At 45.6% G+C, this 19623-nt stretch overlaps 1 protein-coding gene across 2 annotated transcripts in view; it reads left to right on the forward strand.

Moving 5' to 3' along the window:
* LOC147730750 (uncharacterized) overlaps positions 1-19623 on the forward strand; it is a 1432305-nt gene that overhangs the window by 859091 nt on the left and 553591 nt on the right. The window lies entirely within an intron of this gene.

Raw genomic sequence — 19623 nt, forward strand, 5'->3', positions numbered from 1 at the left:
ACAATAATATGAATACGACGGAGTTGACTAATACCCTAAATGAAATTCTGAACCAGACCAACAATCTCAAAATAAAGCACGCCAAGGTATCTCACACAATAATCTGGGGAGGTGATTTTAACCTTCACATATGCAATGAAATCAACACCTTCATTTGCGGGACCCCAGACGAACAAGGACACTGCCTTACCCACTTCTCCCACACTACTGAAGGCAACAACATGCAGGCCATCATGGCCGAACTAGATATAGGGTTTGCCAACCTTTTAATAACTCCTACAATTCAATTTACTCCCACCTTTCATGGAAGAGGTCTTGAAACTTTAATTGACTATATATTAATATCTACCAATAAAGCCACACGTATCAAGACCTTCGAGGTGCTCAATAATGTACTCAGTGACCATTTTCCAATAAGATTGACCTATCAAGAACTGATCCACCGAACGAAAAAAGACAAGGTCAATTTTGGTTTGCTCAATCAGGAAGTTTTAACATTGTATAGATTAAACGGATATACCCTCAAATGGAGTAAAATAGACCAACAAGCTGTCAACACACGAATAATTAATATGTGTAAAAATCAAATAGACAAGTGCCTAGATCCCTCGACATCTTCATTAGAGATCATGGCTAACTACGAAGAGATCTTACTGAACATAAGAAATGAACTAACTAAACCTTATAAATCTAATAAGGCAATAAGAACGGGATGGTTCGACACAGAATGTACCAAAGCCTACTCAGAACTAAAGAGGGCCCTAACAAAAAAAGACAGAAACAGACAAGAGGTAATAAATCTACGAAAAATTTATAAGCTAGCAATCAGGAAAAGAAAAAAGGAGCTTAAAACAAATCTCTGGATACAACTACTGAAAAGTAGCTCCCTAAAAGATAGCTCAGCTTTTTAGGAGATAGTAAAAAACCCCTTCTTAAGAGACAACAATGACGATCCATTCCTGGATGTAGCTATAAATGCACAGGACTGGGTACAACATTTTTCAGGAGTATTTGGTGAGGATACATCTGCAGATCTAACCGCCCAGAAATCTCTTCCTTCCGTGAATTACTCAATAGCCAATCACTTCACACTGAGTGAAACAACAAAAGCAATAAAGATGGCCAAAACAGGAAAAGCACCAGGACCTGATGCGGTCCCAATGGACTTCTATAAACTTCTACCAGACCTCCGGTCCCCCCTCCTTACCAAAGTATTGAACGCGGCAAAGAACACTAATCTCCCCGACTCCTGGTCCACTTCAATACTCGTCCCTATTTTTAAGAAGGGCAATAGGGACAGTCCTTCATGCTATCGCCCAATTTCCCTCCTGGACTCCATAGGGAAGATGGCGGGGCGTATACTTCTCGATCGTCTCCAGGAGTGGTCGAAAGAACATGGCGTGCTCTCAGATCTGCAATACGGATTTAGGGCAGGACTGAGTATAGTGGACCAAGTGCTAAATTTAACACTATTGGTCGGAAAATACGTAAACGCAAAAAGATCTTCCTTACACATGGTTTACGTCGACCTAACTGCAGCATTCGACTGTGTGCAACATTCTAAACTTTGGACAATAATGCTGTAAATGGGGATTGAACCATCAATAGTTGACTTCCTCCGCGAACTATACACAGGAGCCACGGGAAAGGTTAGATTTAGGGCAGGTGGACAATTGACAGACAGCTTTCCTATACAGAAGGGGGTAAGACAAGGGTGCGTACTGGCCCCCTTCTTATTTACGCTTTATACCAATGGCCTCGAGAGCGCAATGCTAAAGGACGTAAAAGATCTCCCTGAAGCCGGTCGTCGTCAGATTCCTGCGTTATTATACGCCGACGACGCGGTAATCCTTGCCCAAACTCCTGTCCAACTTCAACAGGCTCTAAATAATTATTGCTCCTTTATGACCAGCTTAAACTTGAAAATTAACATCAAAAAAACGTATGTGATGCATGTGGGCACCAAGGGGAAAAAAGTAAAATCTATCTACGTAGACAATCTACCCCTCGAAAGAACAAACACATACCCCTATCTAGGCATCACCATGGACGAGGCTTTCAACTGGAAAGAAGCAGTCAACTCCCGAAAACTGTCCTTTATAAGAACAGTCGGTGCACTAAAAGCCTTCTCTCTTCGTCTCGGAAAAAGACCTCCGACCGAAATTATTAAAATCTATAACGCTAAATGCATAAGTACTGTAACTTTCGGAGCAGGGGTATGGGGAATGACAAACGTCGAACAAATCCAAAAAGTGGAAAATTCTTTTCTCAGATTTTTACTGGCCGTCCCGAGAAGTACAACCACATATGGTTGTCACCTCGAACTCAGGGTTGACTTTATCTCCGATATCATCAAAATTCAACCCATCATGTTATGGCGTAGAATATGGGCCACGGACGAGTGCCAGCTTACAAGAACAATAATTCAGGACTGTCTGAAACTAGACAACAAGAGAAAGATAAAATGGTTGGCCTACGTGGAATCCTTTTTTACAGACATTGGTTTCCCGAGGTTTTTTGACGACCCACCGTCAGTAACAGACATATCAAAAAAAGATTTCAAAATACTTTGCATGTCACACTTATCTCAACTTCGGTTGCTGACTGAAATAGGGAAGCCATCAGTTCAGCATTGCTTATTAATTCAGCTGGTTCCTACCATCCAACCTTATCTGCAGTATGATTTAACACAATTTGAAAAATTTCTTCTTACCCGTTTTAGGTTTCATTTATATCATTACTTGGTTCTGTTTCCCAAACAAAATGTCTGGACACAAAATACCTCAGTATGCCCTTGTGATTCAATGTCATCACAGTCCACTATCCACGTTTTATTTTTTTGTAAATTTTATACCCCATTACGCAGACGATGGATATTACCAGTATTAAAAGTTCTAAAAATCCGTAAATGCCGCCTAGCCTATCTGGCACTACAATTTTTGGAAAATAACCTGATGACCAAATCGGTTGCTCAGTATCTCAAACTTTGTATTAGGCATCGATTGAACTTATGATTTCTGATGGTGAACCCTGTTTTAATATTTGATATAAAACGGAAGTCTAAAAATAAGTTCCTATGTACAGTCTGATTCAAATTGAATGTAATTTTTAAATTATTTATTGCGTTTTTATGTACTTTTATGGTTTTCAAAAAAAAAACGGAAACCGAATAAAGATGATTTGATTTGATTTGATTTGATTGGTGTCAGAGGACTGGGATCCAATGATTAAGCCAATGAATAGCTGTCCCCTACTTTTGCATGTTATGCTTGAGAGGGGTGGGAGTGTAAGCAGCTAGATTTCTTGTGTGGAAATATTCTATTCCCGTCCGGCCTTCAGTAAGGGAAAGTGAGTATCGCCAACAAGTTAATTGGCAGAATGAGGACCAAAAAAATAAAAAAGATTGGTTTTGATCCTATCAAAATCTTTGTTTCTATCAGACTTCAGAATTATAAAACAAAGTGTGCTTCATTTGCACTTTTATAACTGAAGGTATATCTTGAAATATTTGTACAATTCGTTTACAGGTATTATATTTTTTAGTGAATAAGAAACCCATCAAGATCTTACAGTATTGCTTTTTACACTGCCTGTACGCAAGGCCACTGGAATTATGTGATTTTGTGGCTGTTAGATATTCTGCATTAATATACATTTGTTGCATTTGCCACATAATGAATCATCTGTTGCATTATCTGCAGATTTCAACAAAAAACAAATGTTATTGCTAGCTCCAACAGATCAAACAATTCTGAAAAAGCTGCAACATGTGCTGCCGTGGTTTGGAAGGTCCTTTGAAAAAGTTAACTAGTCATCTTTCAGTTACAAATGACAAAATAATGAAGGGATGCTATCACAAAATGTGCCACATTAAGCTGCATAATTTGTGTTTTCTTGCAATATGATTTAGCCAACATTGCTGCATAATTTAGGCCTATCCCACTACATAATTCTATTGGCCTTTTCTGTTCCCCAGAGCGATTGTTGCATAGTTCACTTTACAATCAAATAAATTAATGTAAACAACATTCCCACATGAAAAGGATAAGCAGTCATTTGTCAGAAACAAATAGCTTGGCATTTAACCTGCCTTGGAACATTCAGCAATTGTGACAACAGAAAATTCATTTTAAAACAATTGTTATTGTTCCTTCACCTTCTGAACTCCCACACCCCTATACTTTAGAGTAGCCTCTGACCCCTGGTCTCTGCGCAACTCCCCCCACTGCTGCTGCTCATCCTCAAGAATGCTGCCTAACTCACAGTCCTCTAGTTAAGCTCTCTGGTATTCTGTACTTTTGTTTTGTCATTGTCACTTTTATTTTGTCATTTTGGGCCATATGTATGAAGGTACCGATTTGCGATTCTGAAATAGCGATTTTAAAGACATTGCTATTTCAGAATCGTAAATCGGTATGTATGTACAAATTCGCTTTTTTTAGCGAATTCTTCGTATTCCTTAATTGCGATTAGCAAATTGCGAATCGCAATTATGGAATGCTTTGCCATTCATTCCTATGGGCCAGGAGGCCAATAGGAATGAATGGGAAGGTAGTCTCAATTTTGCGATTCGCAATTTGAAAATCGCAATTTGAGGATAATTTCAAGGGTGCAGGGGTAACCAAAGGACACCCTGTTGCACCCCTGAAATATGCATGGGTGCACATGTGGCACACATACATGCCCTAAGGGCATGTATGTGCATCACATGGCACTTTTAAAAATGCTGAAATGTGCATTTTTCAAGGAAATCGCAACTTGCCACCAACTAGAAGTTGGTGGTAATTTGCGATTCCTTAAGGGCATTTTGGAAATTTTTTTTGCTTCATACATTGCATTTAGGGAATCGCTAATTTTGCTATTCCTTAAATGCAATTGCAAAATAAGGAATCGCAAATTTTGCGATTCCGTATTTTAAGTCAGATTTTACTTCATACATTTCATTTTGCTAATTCGCATTCGCAAAGGCCAAAATTCTGCTAATTTCAGCCTTTGCGAATGCGAATTTGCTTCATACATATGGCCTTTAGTCATTGGTATTTAATAGCATTCTTTGTATTCAGCTTTTGAATTTTGTTGCTTAGCCTTTGGATTGGCTTAATTTGTATTGGGTCGACTGTCCAGTTCCTGCTATTTTCTCTCCTGAGTGCTGCCCTTCCACCCCCCAGCCAGCCCCTCCCACCTTCCAGGACAACTTGTGGAGGCCGCTGCTTGACTGCGAAGCGGACGTGCCCAGCTGGCACGCCAAGAGGCGTCCCAAAGACAAACCCATTGGCACCCATCCTTTAGACCATGCACAGTGCCAGGAACCCTGGCCCTTTGCACTACCACAGATATTCCAACACAGACCTTCGTGTCCTGGACGCAACAACTGATGCCTCACATCACCGGTCTGCACAGTGGGACCTTTCACCTACATCTGCTGTTGGTTCACTGCCACCCCAGCTCAGACTAACACCACAGCTACCAGCACCTGCCAGCCCCAGATGCCGACACCCCCCAGAGACAACTCATTGCTTCCTGGTCAATGCCAGATCAGTCTGCAAACACGCCACCAAAGTCTGTGACACGCTCTCCACCCTCGCCCCCAACGTGACCTTCGTCACAAAGACCTGGCTCACCCCCACTTTGACCCCAGATATCGCCATGGCAACACCCAGTGGGTACTAAATGAAACACAGCGACCGCACCAACAGACATTGAGGTGACATCGCTATAATACTCAAGGAATCAGTCACCTGAACCATCACAGATGACAAGACCATGCCAATAATGGAACACATGAACTTCCAGATCCGTACCGATGACAAAACCACCATCAAAGGCACCCTCTCATATAGACCACCAGGACCATAAATCGGCCACAGCTACACCAACGCTTAATTCATCACCCCACTCGCCATTGAATCTGAGCACTACGTCTTCCTGGGAGACCTCAACTTCCACTTGGACGACTCCACTGACACTAACTTCACCAACATCATAGAAAGATTGGATAACATTGGCCTCAAGGAGGTGGTCACCGACCCCATGCACAGGGCAGGACACAGGATGAACCTCATCTTCACATCCAGCAACAGAATCAAATACAGCCACGCCTCGGAACTCACCTGGGTAAACCACTCTATCAGACCTTTCTGCACTGACCCCAACTGCCACAGCGCACCCTGCTACTACTGGACCAAGGTCACTCAGCAACAGTGGACGGACACCCTCAGCACGACGCAGCCCAGCATTACCACCAGCCTGGCCCAGACAGTAGGGATCTTCAACGCCTGGATCACCAGTGTCGCCAACCGAGTTGCTCCCACTAAATAAGTCAAAATGCACAGACCCACCAAACGAGCCAGTTAGTACACCCCAGAACTCAGCACATCGAAGCACAGGTGCAAACAATTGGAAAGAAGATGGTGCACCAGCATGAACCACATCGAGAAGCCACCTACAAATCTGCCATCAACAACTACCACCACCAGCTCAAAGCCTCAAAAAAAGGAGGCTGTGACCTACCGGATCGAGACCAGCACCAACCAAACCAAGGAACTCCTCACCACTGTCAGAGAGTTCACCTGACTGTCAACCACCGAAAAAAAACCTCAAACCCCTCCTCACACAAACTCTGCGACGCCCTCGCCAACCACGCCCACAACAAGATAGCAACCAACTACGGAAACTTCAATCCCCTATCCTCTGACCTCTTTAGCCAGCCATCAGCCACTACCATGACCACCCGCTCACCACATTGAAACAACTCAGCACACTGAACACGACCACTCTTATGAAATCCATCCACTTAGGAGCACCCACTGACCCATGCCGCCACCAACTCTTCAACCTCAGAAGAGACAAGATCAGTCACTAGCTCACCCCCATCCTCAACACCTCCATAACCAGAGACACCTTTTCCGAGGCATGGAAACACAAGGAGATCAGAGCCCTCCACAAGAAACCTTCAGCAGACCACAGCAAGCTTCAGAACTACCATCCCATCTCCCTGCTCCCATTCCCCGCCAAAGTCCTGAAGAAGGCCATCAACCTCCCAACTCACTGAACACCTGGAGAGAAACAACCTACTGGACCCTTTCCAATCAGGCTTCAGAACCAACCACAGCACTGAGACAGCCCTGATACCCGCAATAAACGACATCCATACCATGCGCTTCGTATGGGAATCAGTCCCCCTTATCCTTTTGGACCACTCCGCAGCCTTTGACACCGTCTCCCACCACCCACTCATGGATCGACTACGCCAGATAGGAATCACAGATGATGCACTTAGATGGATGGCATCCTTTCTTCTGAGAGGCAACCAAAAAGTCTGCCTCCCCCTTTCACCTTGCAACCTGAGCACACAATCCGCGGTGTACCCCAAGGATCATCCTTCAGTCCAACTTCCTTAACATCTGCATGACTCCACTCACATACATCACCAGATTGCACAACATCATCCTCATCTCCTATGCCAGTGATACCCAGCTCTTCCTCTTGCTCTCAGCAGACCGCACCTCGATGAAGACCAACTTCCACAACTATATGAAGAATATCACTGCCTGAACTAATTGAAGCTCCTCATATACAAAACTGATCTTCTGCAGTCACACCACTCTTTGTAAAAGACTTCTGGTGGTTGGCGGAGCCCAGATCTACCCCCATGCCAACAGACCATGCCTGTAACCTCTGTATCATTCTGGACTATAAACTCTCCATGAAACACCAGGTTAATGCCATTTCCTCAGCCTGCTTCCACACGCTCCACATGCTTGCAAAGTCTTCAGATGGCTACCCATCACCACCAGGAAAATCGTGACGCATGCCCTCCTCACCCGCCGAATAGACTATGGCTACATACTCTATCCAGGCACCATCGTCAAACTCATGCAAAGACTCCTGGTGATCCAGAGCGATGCTGCCACACTGATCCTTTACTTGCCCAAGATAACACACATCACCCAGCACCCGAAGGACCTCCTCTGGCTCCCTGTCCAGAAGAGATGCCAGTTCAAGCTTCTGACCCATGTCTACAAAGCCCTCCACCACCAAGGACCCACATACATGAACCACAGCCTGCACTTCCACCAACCGACCCAGAACCTCTGCTCTGCACACCTCGCCATTGCACAGATACCACGTCTCCGCCACTACCGCTCTGGAGGACTATCCTTACCCAACCTTACCGCCAAAGCCTGGAACACTCTTCACCTTCACCTCTGCACCGCACTCTTACTGACCCTCTTCAGGAAGGGAAGCACCTGAATACCCTCTATGGTGATAAGCTGTGCTATACAAGTACAACTTGCTTGATATACTTTCCCAGCTGCCTCGTTCATTTGCCCTTCCCTGTTGCTATTGCCCTGCTCTTGTAGATTGATGTTCTCCTGTATTTTGAACAGGACAAGAGCCATATGACTCTGGTAATCCACTTCTTTGTCCTGGATACAAGAGGGAGAACAAAAGCCTCTTCTCAGGTCACAAGCAGCAGGTATAGTCCTCTTTTGTTTTACATGTCACTGAGGGTGCCACAATTTATACCTGTGACCCATTTCTGGGCAGGGGAGACTCCTGACCCCTCCCTAACCAATAAGGTAAATGTTCACAGGGGCAACACTTTGGCAGCATGTTCTCTGTGTCGTACTGCAAGCAATCTCATACTGCCTCTCTCTACCTAGCATATAAGACGGCTCTACCTAGCATATAAGACGGTGAACCCCTGCACTTCTTGTGCAGGGTCTGTGTGCCCAACCAAGAGTTGTGGCCAGGAAAATGAGCAACCCCTCTTCTGTGGTCATTCTAAACTAGTTCTGTGGACAGGTCCTCTCCACTGGGATTGGTGGCTGAACTGGGGGGCAAAGAAGGGTAATATCCAAGTGTCTGTGACAGGGTAAACCTATTTGAGGTTAATCAAGATCATGGACAGAGCTCAGATGGCCATCCTGCCAGAGGATCAGAACATCGCTCCCCACCCAGGGTGTTTCTCTGGAGGCAAGTTCACACCTCATCAAGGGGGCCATCAATCTGTTGGGTGACATGTGGGCCTCACGCAAATGGGCCTCCAAAAAATGAGTCAGGGAAAAGATAACTTTCTAAAAGTACCTATTCTGAAATAACTATGACACATCTAACTTCACCAGTGAATTGGACATAGGGTCACTATGTTAGAAAGTCCAAGAATTAGCTTTGTAGCTGTTTCCTAGCTGAGATACCATTAATAAAGTTAATATTGTATCCCAGTGCTTTCCTGTCGAACAGCCAACCCTGCTACATTGAAAACAGCTTTTGAGATCTTTTCATTGTAAGGTCATGCTTACCATTATACCTTAGCATGTATTAGCTTTAAACACCACACATCCTTATGGGCAGTAAGGCGTACTCAGGAGTGACTTATTAATATTTAAAAGGAAGGCTTAGGCCTTTGAAAATGGGTTATTTTGACAGGCTGAATTTGCAGTTATAAACTGCAAAGCCAGGCTATAATGGCATGCCTTCTGTGATATTTGAACTGTCGCTATACCGGGTGGCACAGTGGATGCTGCAGCCCACTATTGACATTTAACTAACAGACACTGGGTACACTCTTGACTTTGTCCCAGAGACTTATAGGTGAGTTAAATTGATCAATTAGGGGCTTCAACGGGGGAGTTCAGGCACTTTACCATTGGTTGGAAGGGGTAATGTGAACAGAGTTCTACTGCCAGCAAAACCATTCAAAACAAAAATCTGGGGCGACACAATGCAATAGATGGTCATTTGCACAAGAACTATCATCAGGAGAACCTGAATCTGAAAGATTAGAACTAAGAGGACCACGAGGAGCAAGAGAAGTACCAGGACTATGAGTGCAAATAAAAGGATCAGGAGGACTGGAAATAGAACAAGCATTTACAATGCAACGGTCTCGCCTTTGCAAAAGTTAGCGCTTTTGGCATTGTAAATGACAAATGTTTTATTTATGTGTTGGTTTTGGAAACAGATAAATAAATGGCATTGTCATGAGCAGTAGAGAGTGAGTAGTAGAGAGTGAGTAGTAGAGAGTGAGTAGTAGAGAGAGTAGTAGAGAGAGTAGTAGTGAGTAGTAGAGAGAGTAGTAGTGAGTAGTAGAGAGTGAGTAGAGAGTGAGTAGAGTAGTAAGTGAGTAGTAGAGTGTGTAGTAGAGAGTAGTGAGTGTGTAGTAGAGAGTAGTGAGTGTGTAGTAGAGAGTAGTGAGTGTGTAGTAGAGAGTGTGTAGTAGAGAGTGTGTAGTAGAGAGTGTGTAGTAGAGAGTGTAGTAGAGAGTGTGTAGTAGAGAGTGAGCAGTAGAGACTAGTGAGTGTGTAGTAGAGTGGTGAGTGTGTAGTAGAGTGGTGAGTGTGTAGTAGAGTGTGTAGTAGAGTGTGTAGGAGAATGTGTAGTAGGGAGTGTAGTAGAGTGTGTAGTAGAGAGTGTGTAGTAGAGAGTAGTGAGTGTGTAGTAGAGAGTGTGTAATACAGAATGTGAAGTAGAGAGATTGAAGTAGAGAGATTGAAGTAGAGAGATTGAGGTAGAGAGATTGAATTAGAGAGATTGAGGTAGAGAGATTGAAGTAGAGAGATTGAGGTAGAGAGATTGAAGTAGAGAGTGTGGAGTAGAGAGTGTGGAGTAGAGAGTGGAGAGTCTGTAGTAGAGTGTAGTAGAAAGTAGTGAGTGTGTAGTGGAGTAGTAGAGAATGTGTAGTAGAGTAGTAGAGAGTAGTAGAGGGTGTGTAGCAGAGTGTGTAGTAGAGTGTAGTAGAGTGTGTAGTGTAGAGTGTGTAGTAGAGAGTGTGTAATGTAGAGTGTGTAATGTAGAGTGTGTAATGTAGAGTGTGTAATGTAGAGTGTGTAGTAGAGTGTGTAGTAGAGTGTGTAGTAGAGTGTGTAGTAGAGAGTGTAGTAAGTAGTGACTGTAGTAGATCGTGTGTAGTAGAGAGTGTCTAGTATAGAGTGTGTCGAAGAGAGTAGTGGCTGTAGTAGTGAGTGTGTAGTGAGTGTGTAGTAGAGCGTGTAGTAGAGAGTAGTGACTGTAGTAGAGAGTGTGTAGTAGTGTGTAGTAGAGAGTAGTGACTGTAGTAGAGTGTGTAGTACAGTGTGTAGTAGAGAGTAGTGACTGTAGTAGATAGTGTGTAGTAGAGAGTGTCTAGTATAGAGTGTGTCGAAGAGAGTAGTGGCTGTAGTAGTGAGTGTGTAGTGAGTGTGTAGTAGAGAGTAGTGACTGTAGTAGAGAGTGTGTAGTAGTGTGTAGTAGAGAGTAGTGACTGTAGTAGAGTGTGTAGTACAGTGTGTAGTAGAGAGTAGCGACTGTAGTAGAGAGTGTGTAGTAGAGAGTGTGTAGTAGAGTGTGTAGTAGAGTGCGTAGCAGAGAGTAGTGACTGTAGTAGAGAGTGTGTAGTAGAGAGTGTGTAGTAGAGTGTAGTAGAGAGTAGAGTGCGTAGCAGAGAGTAGTGACTGTAGTAGAGAGTGTGTAGCAGAATGTGTAGTAGAGAGTAGTGACTGTAGTAGGGAGTGTGTAGTAGAGAGTAGTGACTGTAGTAGAGAGTGTGTAGTAGAGAGTGTGTAGTAGAGAGTGTGCAGTGATTTGAGTTTTACATCAAATTAAAAACGGGAAAGGAACAAACTCATCCTATACATTATTGTGGTAGGTGCCCACGCATATAGGGTTAAATGATGTAAATGTAAATGTAGGTATACTTATATAGCGCAACCTGTCACCACAAAGGGCATCCTGGCGCTTGCCTAGGGAACCCGTCCTGATATTCCCTTGTGAGAAGTCCTGACAGGGCGTCCACAGGGTGAAAGTCAGGCATCCCGCCGCGAGGGGCCGTTGTGGAGATTAAGCAAGCTATTGCCCAGAGTCGCAGAGTGTGAACCCATGAGTCGAGGAGGCACCGGGACGAGAATTATCGAGTCCGTGGAATTTTTAGCCCAAGACCCGCCGGGGCGGGGAATTGAACCCTGGTCCAGGACCGATCTCAGATTCCGGGTCTGCCGCCTCTAACCCCTGAGCCACACTTCTCCACATGATGATGCGTTAGATGCCACAGGTCCCACCAACACGCTTCCTTTATGATAGGAGAATGCCCAACATCGCGGAGATTTGCTCTCTGCTCTTCCCGGATATTTGTATTTTCAAATGTATAATGTTATCCTGCTAAACGAAGACGATGCTCAAACTATAAAAGAAGAGGGTTTCACAGATATGTTAGTCCTTCCGGGCAAACGAAATGACCCAAAGAAAGATCAAGTGACAGTTTAGAGCTCCAAGTGAGTCTTAATAAAATCAGTGTCTGGAACGCATAGCATCAAAAAACGAGCGGGGCATCAAACTGCAGTGTCATTCAATCAAAGCTTCAAGGCTTCTGAGCGCTAGCCGAGAATTATTTTTTGTGAAGCACTAATCACTGTGGAAGGTGCCCCTGCTATCCCAGATGTGTGAAGTCAGTCTGATATGAAAATAAGCAGTATTTGGAATGAATGTATTTGGCAGGGGGAAGGTGGGGCGGCGCAAGACCGTACTGACGAGTGAACAGGAGCCATTTTGTACCGAGTGATTCTGCCTGTGTGCATGTAGACAAACCAGGCAGCAGCATGAGCATGTGATTCGGTAAAATAACAAGCATTTACAATGCAATGGTTTTGCCTTTGTTAAAGTTAGAGCTATTGGCATTGCTCTTGACACTCTGAAGCTCCACTCTGCACTCTGAAGCTCCACTCTGCACTCTGAAGCTCCACTCTGCACTCTGAAGCTCCACTCTGCGCTCTGAAGCTGCGCTCTGAAGCTGCGCTCTGAAGCTGCGCTCTGAAGCTCCGCTCTGAAGCTCCGCTCTGAAGCTCCGCTCTGAAGCTCCACTCTGAAGCTCCACTCTGCACTCTGAAGCTCCACTCTGCACTCTGAAGCTCCACTCTGCACTCTGAAGCTCCACTCTGCACTCTGAAGCTCCGCTCTGAAGCTCCACTCTGCACTCTGAAGCTCCGCTCTGAAGCTCCACTCTGCACTCTGAAGCTCCGCTCTGAAGCTCCACTCTGCACTCTGAAGCTCCGCTCTGAAGCTCCACTCTGCACTCTGAAGCTCCACTCTGAAGCTCCACTCTGAAGCTCCACTCTGAAGCTCCACTCTGAAGCTCCACTCTGAAGCTCCACTCTGAAGCTCCACTCTGCACTCTGAAGCTCCACTCTGCACTCTGAAGCTCCACTCTGCACTCTGAAGCTCCACTCTGCACTCTGAAGCTCCGCTCTGAAGCTCCACTCTGCACTCTGAAGCTCCGCTCTGAAGCTCCACTCTGCACTCTGAAGCTCCGCTCTGAAGCTCCGCTCTGAAGCTCCACTCTGAAGCTCCACTCTGCACTCTGAAGCTCCACTCTGCACTCTGAAGCTCCACTCTGCACTCTGAAGCTCCGCTCTGAAGCTCCACTCTGCACTCTGAAGCTCCGCTCTGAAGCTCCACTCTGCACTCTGAAGCTCCGCTCTGAAGCTCCACTCTGCACTCTGAAGCTCCACTCTGAAGCTCCACTCTGAAGCTCCACTCTGAAGCTCCACTCTGAAGCTCCACTCTGAAGCTCCACTCTGCACTCTGAAGCTCCACTCTGCACTCTGAAGCTCCACTCTGAAGCTCCACTCTGCACTCTGAAGCTCCACTCTGCACTCTGAAGCTCCACTCTGAAGCTCCACTCTGCACTCTGAAGCTCCACTCTGAAGCTCCACTCTGCACTCTGAAGCTCCACTCTGAAGCTCCACTCTGCACTCTGAAGCTCCACTCTGCACTCTGAAGCTCCGCTCTGAAGCTCCACTCTGCACTCTGAAGCTCCGCTCTGAAGCTCCACTCTGCACTCTGAAGCTCCACTCTGAAGCTCCACTCTGCACTCTGAAGCTCCACTCTGAAGCTCCACTCTGAAGCTCCACTCTGCACTCTGAAGCTCCACTCTGAAGCTCCACTCTGAAGCTCCACTCTGCACTCTGAAGCTCCACTCTGAAGCTCCACTCTGAAGCTCCACTCTGAAGCTCCACTCTGAAGCTCCACTCTGCACTCTGAAGCTCCACTCTGCACTCTGAAGCTCCACTCTGAAGCTCCACTCTGCACTCTGAAGCTCCACTCTGAAGCTCCACTCTGCACTCTGAAGCTCCACTCTGCACTCTGAAGCTCCACTCTGAAGCTCCACTCTGCACTCTGAAGCTCCACTCTGCACTCTGAAGCTCCACTCTGAAGCTCCACTCTGAAGCTCCACTCTGAAGCTCCACTCTGCACTCTGAAGCTCCACTCTGAAGCCCCACTCTGCACTCTGAAGCTCCACTCTGAAGCTCCACTCTGAAGCTCCACTCTGAAGCTCCACTCTGCACTCTGAAGCTCCACTCTGAAGCTCCACTCTGCACTCTGAAGCTCCACTCTGAAGCTCCACTCTGCACTCTGAAGCTCCACTCTGAAGCTCCACTCTGCACTCTGAAGCTCCACTCTGAAGCTCCACTCTGCACTCTGAAGCTCCACTCTGAAGCTCCACTCTGCACTCTGAAGCTCCACTCTGCACTCTGAAGCTCCACTCTGCACTCTGAAGCTCCACTCTGCACTCTGAAGCTCCACTCTGAAGCTCCACTCTGAAGCTCCACTCTGAAGCTCCACTCTGCACTCTGAAGCTCCACTCTGAAGCTCCACTCTGCACTCTGAAGCTCCACTCTGAAGCTCCACTCTGCACTCTGAAGCTCCACTCTGAAGCTCCACTCTGCACTCTGAAGCTCCACTCTGCACTCTGAAGCTCCACTCTGAAGCTCCACTCTGCACTCTGAAGCTCCACTCTGAAGCTCCACTCTGCACTCTGAAGCTCCACTCTGAAGCTCCACTCTGAAGCTCCACTCTGAAGCTCCACTCTGAAGCTGCACTCTGAAGCTGCACTCTGAAGCTCCACTCTGAAGCTCCACTCTGAAGCTCCACTCTGAAGCTCCACTCTGAAGCTCCACTCTGCACTCTGAACGGTCAGACTCCAAAAATGGGCCCTAATCACAATAGTATTATTTCACCTGCGTGAATATAAGTCTTTGAAATTCTGGCCAGTGGTAATACACACAAGTAATATAAAATTGTTGTTCCAAAGAGCATTAAATGGAAATAAAACAAGTACCAGACCCATTGACGCCTGCACCTTAAAAGCGAAACTGACTGAAGCAAGCGCCCGGGCCACATTGAAAAAAAAAGCCACACACATTAGATGCAGTCAAGGCGCGCTCACGAACTCAGAAGGCACTCCACATGAACAACTACCAGACACATTGACGCCTGCACTTTGAAATGAAACAAAGTGAAACTGACTAAAGGAAGCGCACGGCCCATTAGATGCAGTCAAGGCGCGCTCACGAGGTCAAATCTCCAAAGGAGAAGCTCGTGACAGCCTGACTACAGCAGAAAAATCTCGTAACAGTCTGATGTCCACAATATTCCCAGAAAAGTGGCAACATAAGTTGTCTCGCATAGACAGCAAAAGCTTCGCTTTTGCTTTCGTCTAGGCGAGACCTAAAAAGGATCTGTAGGAGTACCTCAACCAAAATGATCAAGGCAAATATGTCCTGGATAAAGAGGGACTAGGAAGATCAGGCAAGGCAAGGTCAGGACCACCGCAGAAGGAGGCCAGGACGAAGGGAAACAGAACAGGGAGGACCAATGTTGGGGTGTACAGTATCAACAGAATCTTGTTCAGCAGGGGTTTAAGTGAAATGAAAAAACTGGGGGGTCTCTCAAAGGGGCGTAGCCACTGTAATTAAGGGCGTGGCTTAAAACACGTAAGCTAAAAATCTGTGCTTAGCATAGTGTGCCGCCTGACTTGTATTTTGCTGTTTCTGTCATTGCTTCCAGATATATCATACAACAAGTAACAACATACCTTCAACAAGTCAGGACTATTTGCTTTGTCAATTGTTGTTGGTTGCATAAGATAAATAAGCAGCAACTAAGGCTTGTATATAATATTGAATAAGCATCCACTTAAAGCCCTGGTGACACCACAGCAATGTTGCTGCTCCTGAGTTTCAAAAAGAGAAGCAACATCCAGAAAGAAAATGACTCTTTAAATGATCTCCCTTCTTCTACAACGCTCACCTGGAATGACGTCATGCCGTAACTTCTCCAATAGTGAGAAGTGAGCGGTGACCAGTGTGAGCAGCACACATCGATGTGCAGCTGTCACCGACCAACTGTGCCAGGGCACAAAACAGAGCCCGATAGAGACCTGTTTCGAGGCCCCCTTTAAAAAACTGCTGGTGCTCAGACCCGGTGAGACCCGGCCCACTTAAAGCCCTGTTGTCCAGGAGGATGAGGACTAGGAGGGCAAACACCTGGCCTAGAAAGACTAAAAACAGGAATATGACCTGGAGGAACACTAACACCAGAAGAACCAGAACCAAGACAACTGGAAGACCAGAATATTGGAGATCAGGAACAAGAGACCCAGGACCAGGAGGACCAGTTCAGGATGAGGGCTGAGAGAGGGTTTTAGGACTAGAAGGAGGCAGATGTAAGACTGAGGAGAAGGACTGTGAGATAGAGTAGGAGAAGGAGGAAAAGGACCAGTACTAGACGAGGAGGAGGACTAAAAGAAGCAGAATAAGATCAGTAGGTTGAGGGGTGAGACTAGATCCAGGAGTAGGGACAGTAAATGAGTGGGAGGAGAACCAGGAGGCTGGCAGGGAGGTTGTGAAGAAGGAGAAGAAGGGAAAGAGGACTAGACGAGGTGGTGATGAGGAGGATGAGAAGGAAATAAAACACAGAAAGGGTAGGAGTACCAGGACACGTTTAGGACTTGAACTCAGAGGAAGATCAGAAGGGGGATGACAAGGATGCAAAGGAGAAGGACCAGAAGTAAGAGGGACATGGAGGGTCAGTGAACCTAGAAAACTAGAGCCAGGAGAATCAGGAACAGTGTCCATGGAGAAAAGGGCCAGGACGACTGGGGGAGGACAAGTAGGACTATGAGAACCTGAAGTATAAATGCTAGGTGGAGTAGGAGGACTTGGATCAAGAAGACCAGCTCATGGCCATGAGGACAAGTGCGGGACCAGGATAAAGGTTGGGAGGAGGAGGATGAACAGGAGATAGATCACAAGAGTGGGAAGAAGGACCTGCCCAGAATCAGGGGGATCAGGGATGAGGGAACAAGATCAGTGCCCAGATAAAAACAAGGAGTATGAGGAGAACATAGAGCAGGAAAAGAATAACCACGGCCCATAAGAGGAGCTGGACCACAGGAGCAATAGAAGGAGAAGGAGAAGAAATAGGCTGAGGACAGGACCAGGCGAAGGGCCAGGAGGGGGAATACAAGAGAGTGATAATGATGCAGAAGATAAGGTATAAGAGAGAGAAGAACCAGGAGAAGAAAGAGGAGGAGCAAAACGGCCAGGAGAAAAAGGAGCCTCAAAACCAGGTGTAGCAAGTGGAGGAACCCAATGCCATTCTAGGCCACATGTATAAAAGCAGATCCATATTGCCAGAGGGCGCAGCTTTTATAAACTATTTTTAGTTACTATCCTGTGACCAATAGCTCGTTAGAGTCCTCCTATCTTTTTCAACACCCTTACATCAGCGCATAACTTCCTCAACTTAAAACGTAGTCTATTTGTGACCAATTTAGTAAACTGGAAAAGCTTTACTATCATATTGTTCTGGTTACCTATCTCCTTGGGAGCAGAGTTTCTTAAAATAATAAAAAGCCTGTCATTGACTCCACTCCTCTTGATGCCACCCTTCATGACTTAACCCCTTTCTGCTGTCCCATGATGTTCATTCTTTGCTTTGTATTCTATAGACATTTCCATGTGCTGGCAGCTTGCGATTGTACATAGTTATCAGGCATTTCTCCATCTCCTCCTGAGCTGGACAGTGCAGTTCCTCTTCTCGGTTCTCCTACTAAGATCCAGAGCTCCCTAATCTGCCTGAGGGCCTTGAGAAGGCTGCTCAGAGCTGCACGCCCAGGAGTTTGAGATTCTTCCAGAAATAGGTGCCAATCATCCACTGGGTCTAGAGAAATCATTGCCATTCGGTCCGAGTGCCCTGCATCCGTTGAAACATGGCACTTAGTATAGGTTTATTTAATTTTGGCCAAGCTCAATGGGCACTGCACCAACCCCCCACCTCGCTCATTTACACGTTGGTCATATGTGCCACAAGTCACAACGCTTCCTGTTCTGGCACGTCTGTAGGGCATGCCACATGTAGGGTGACCAACCGTCCGTAAATTTCACGGACTGCCCGTTATTTGGGCCTCTTGTCCGTTGTCCGTGAGCACTTCTTTGACGGACGCCTTTTGTCCGTAATTTTGGGGATGGCAGCAAGCTGTGCCAGCTCGCACTTCTCTGAGGCTGCAGGAGCCCCTCCCCGACCTCGCTCAGTCTTTGTACGGGCCCATTGTCATTCTGATCTGGCTGATTATCACCTAAGGAATGACAATGGGCCAAAGGTGTAGGGAAGCAATGAGTAGGGGGGGGGGCGGGCATGGGGGGTGTCATAAGTGTTTAATGGCCCTTCCTTTGATCTGTGACTCGCAGATCCGCACAGGACAGAATACCAAACAAGTAAATAAAAATCAAGAATAATCACTGTGATGCAGCTTGAGAGTGTGTGTGTGTGGGGGGGGGGGGGGGGGGTGCAGAGCTGCAGAGGGTGCCAAAGTACCAAAAGCGGCGAAAGAAAGAGAAATTATGATGATCATGGTAAAACAAGGCAAATAGAAGGAGAAACCGAAGGAATAATAGAATGCACATAATGAAAGAAAGCTGGACAGAAAGAGAAAGATTTGCATTTAACAATGGAAGGAAGGACATAAGGATATTCAAATGGAACACAAATGAATGTTAAAGTGGAATATGGAAATAGGAAAAGAAAATGAAATATGAATTTAAAGAATAGAGAGAGACCAAATGAAAGGATGCACAAACAGAAAAATGGAAATAAAATAAATGGAGGATGTAAAGAAGACAGTAGAGAACAAAGGTGATAGAAAGAAGGACATAAGGAAAGAAAGAAAATGAAAAGATGGAAAGGATAAAAGACGACGGTCAATATAGGTAAATGCCGTTTTTGACCAAGTTTCTTTCCTGCTGTAAAAAGCATAGTTTTGCATTATTTTTGCATACTTATCAGGGGAACAATTTTCACAGAATTCAAAAAGAATGACCAGGATAGCTCACTTTGCTCCTTTATTTAGTGGCACATAAAGAGTGGGTCTTTTATTTTTTTGGCTACTACCTTGCAATGGGCCCTTGTGTAGTTACAGATGTGGCATGCCATCCTCTGCATAGGCCTAGGGCACTGCATGCTGCTTATGTGGAGGAGCTACATTTTGAAATATCAGACAGGATGAAAGGCAAAGACTTCTGAGTGATTTGCGCTACTGCAATTTTCGGGCCATAACTAAAATGTCTATTTAACTCCGGTGAATAATGTATCTCTTGGAGAGATCTGAGGTTTCACTAATCCCAGTTTTGACTCATCATGAAGAAGCATAGAGGCATAATGCGACTCTTGTAAAGCACAAAGTGTGACATGCAGAGTAAAGTATTTATTTGTATTATAATTGTAAAGACAACCCCCACTACTATGTTGTGTATATCCTCAGTTTGTATTTTGGGGTCACTGGAATTATGCAATTGTGTGGGTTCAACA

This window comes from Lissotriton vulgaris, chromosome 2_1, assembly GCF_964263255.1.
Source record: "Lissotriton vulgaris chromosome 2_1, aLisVul1.2, whole genome shotgun sequence".
Taxonomy (NCBI): domain Eukaryota; kingdom Metazoa; phylum Chordata; class Amphibia; order Caudata; family Salamandridae; genus Lissotriton; species Lissotriton vulgaris.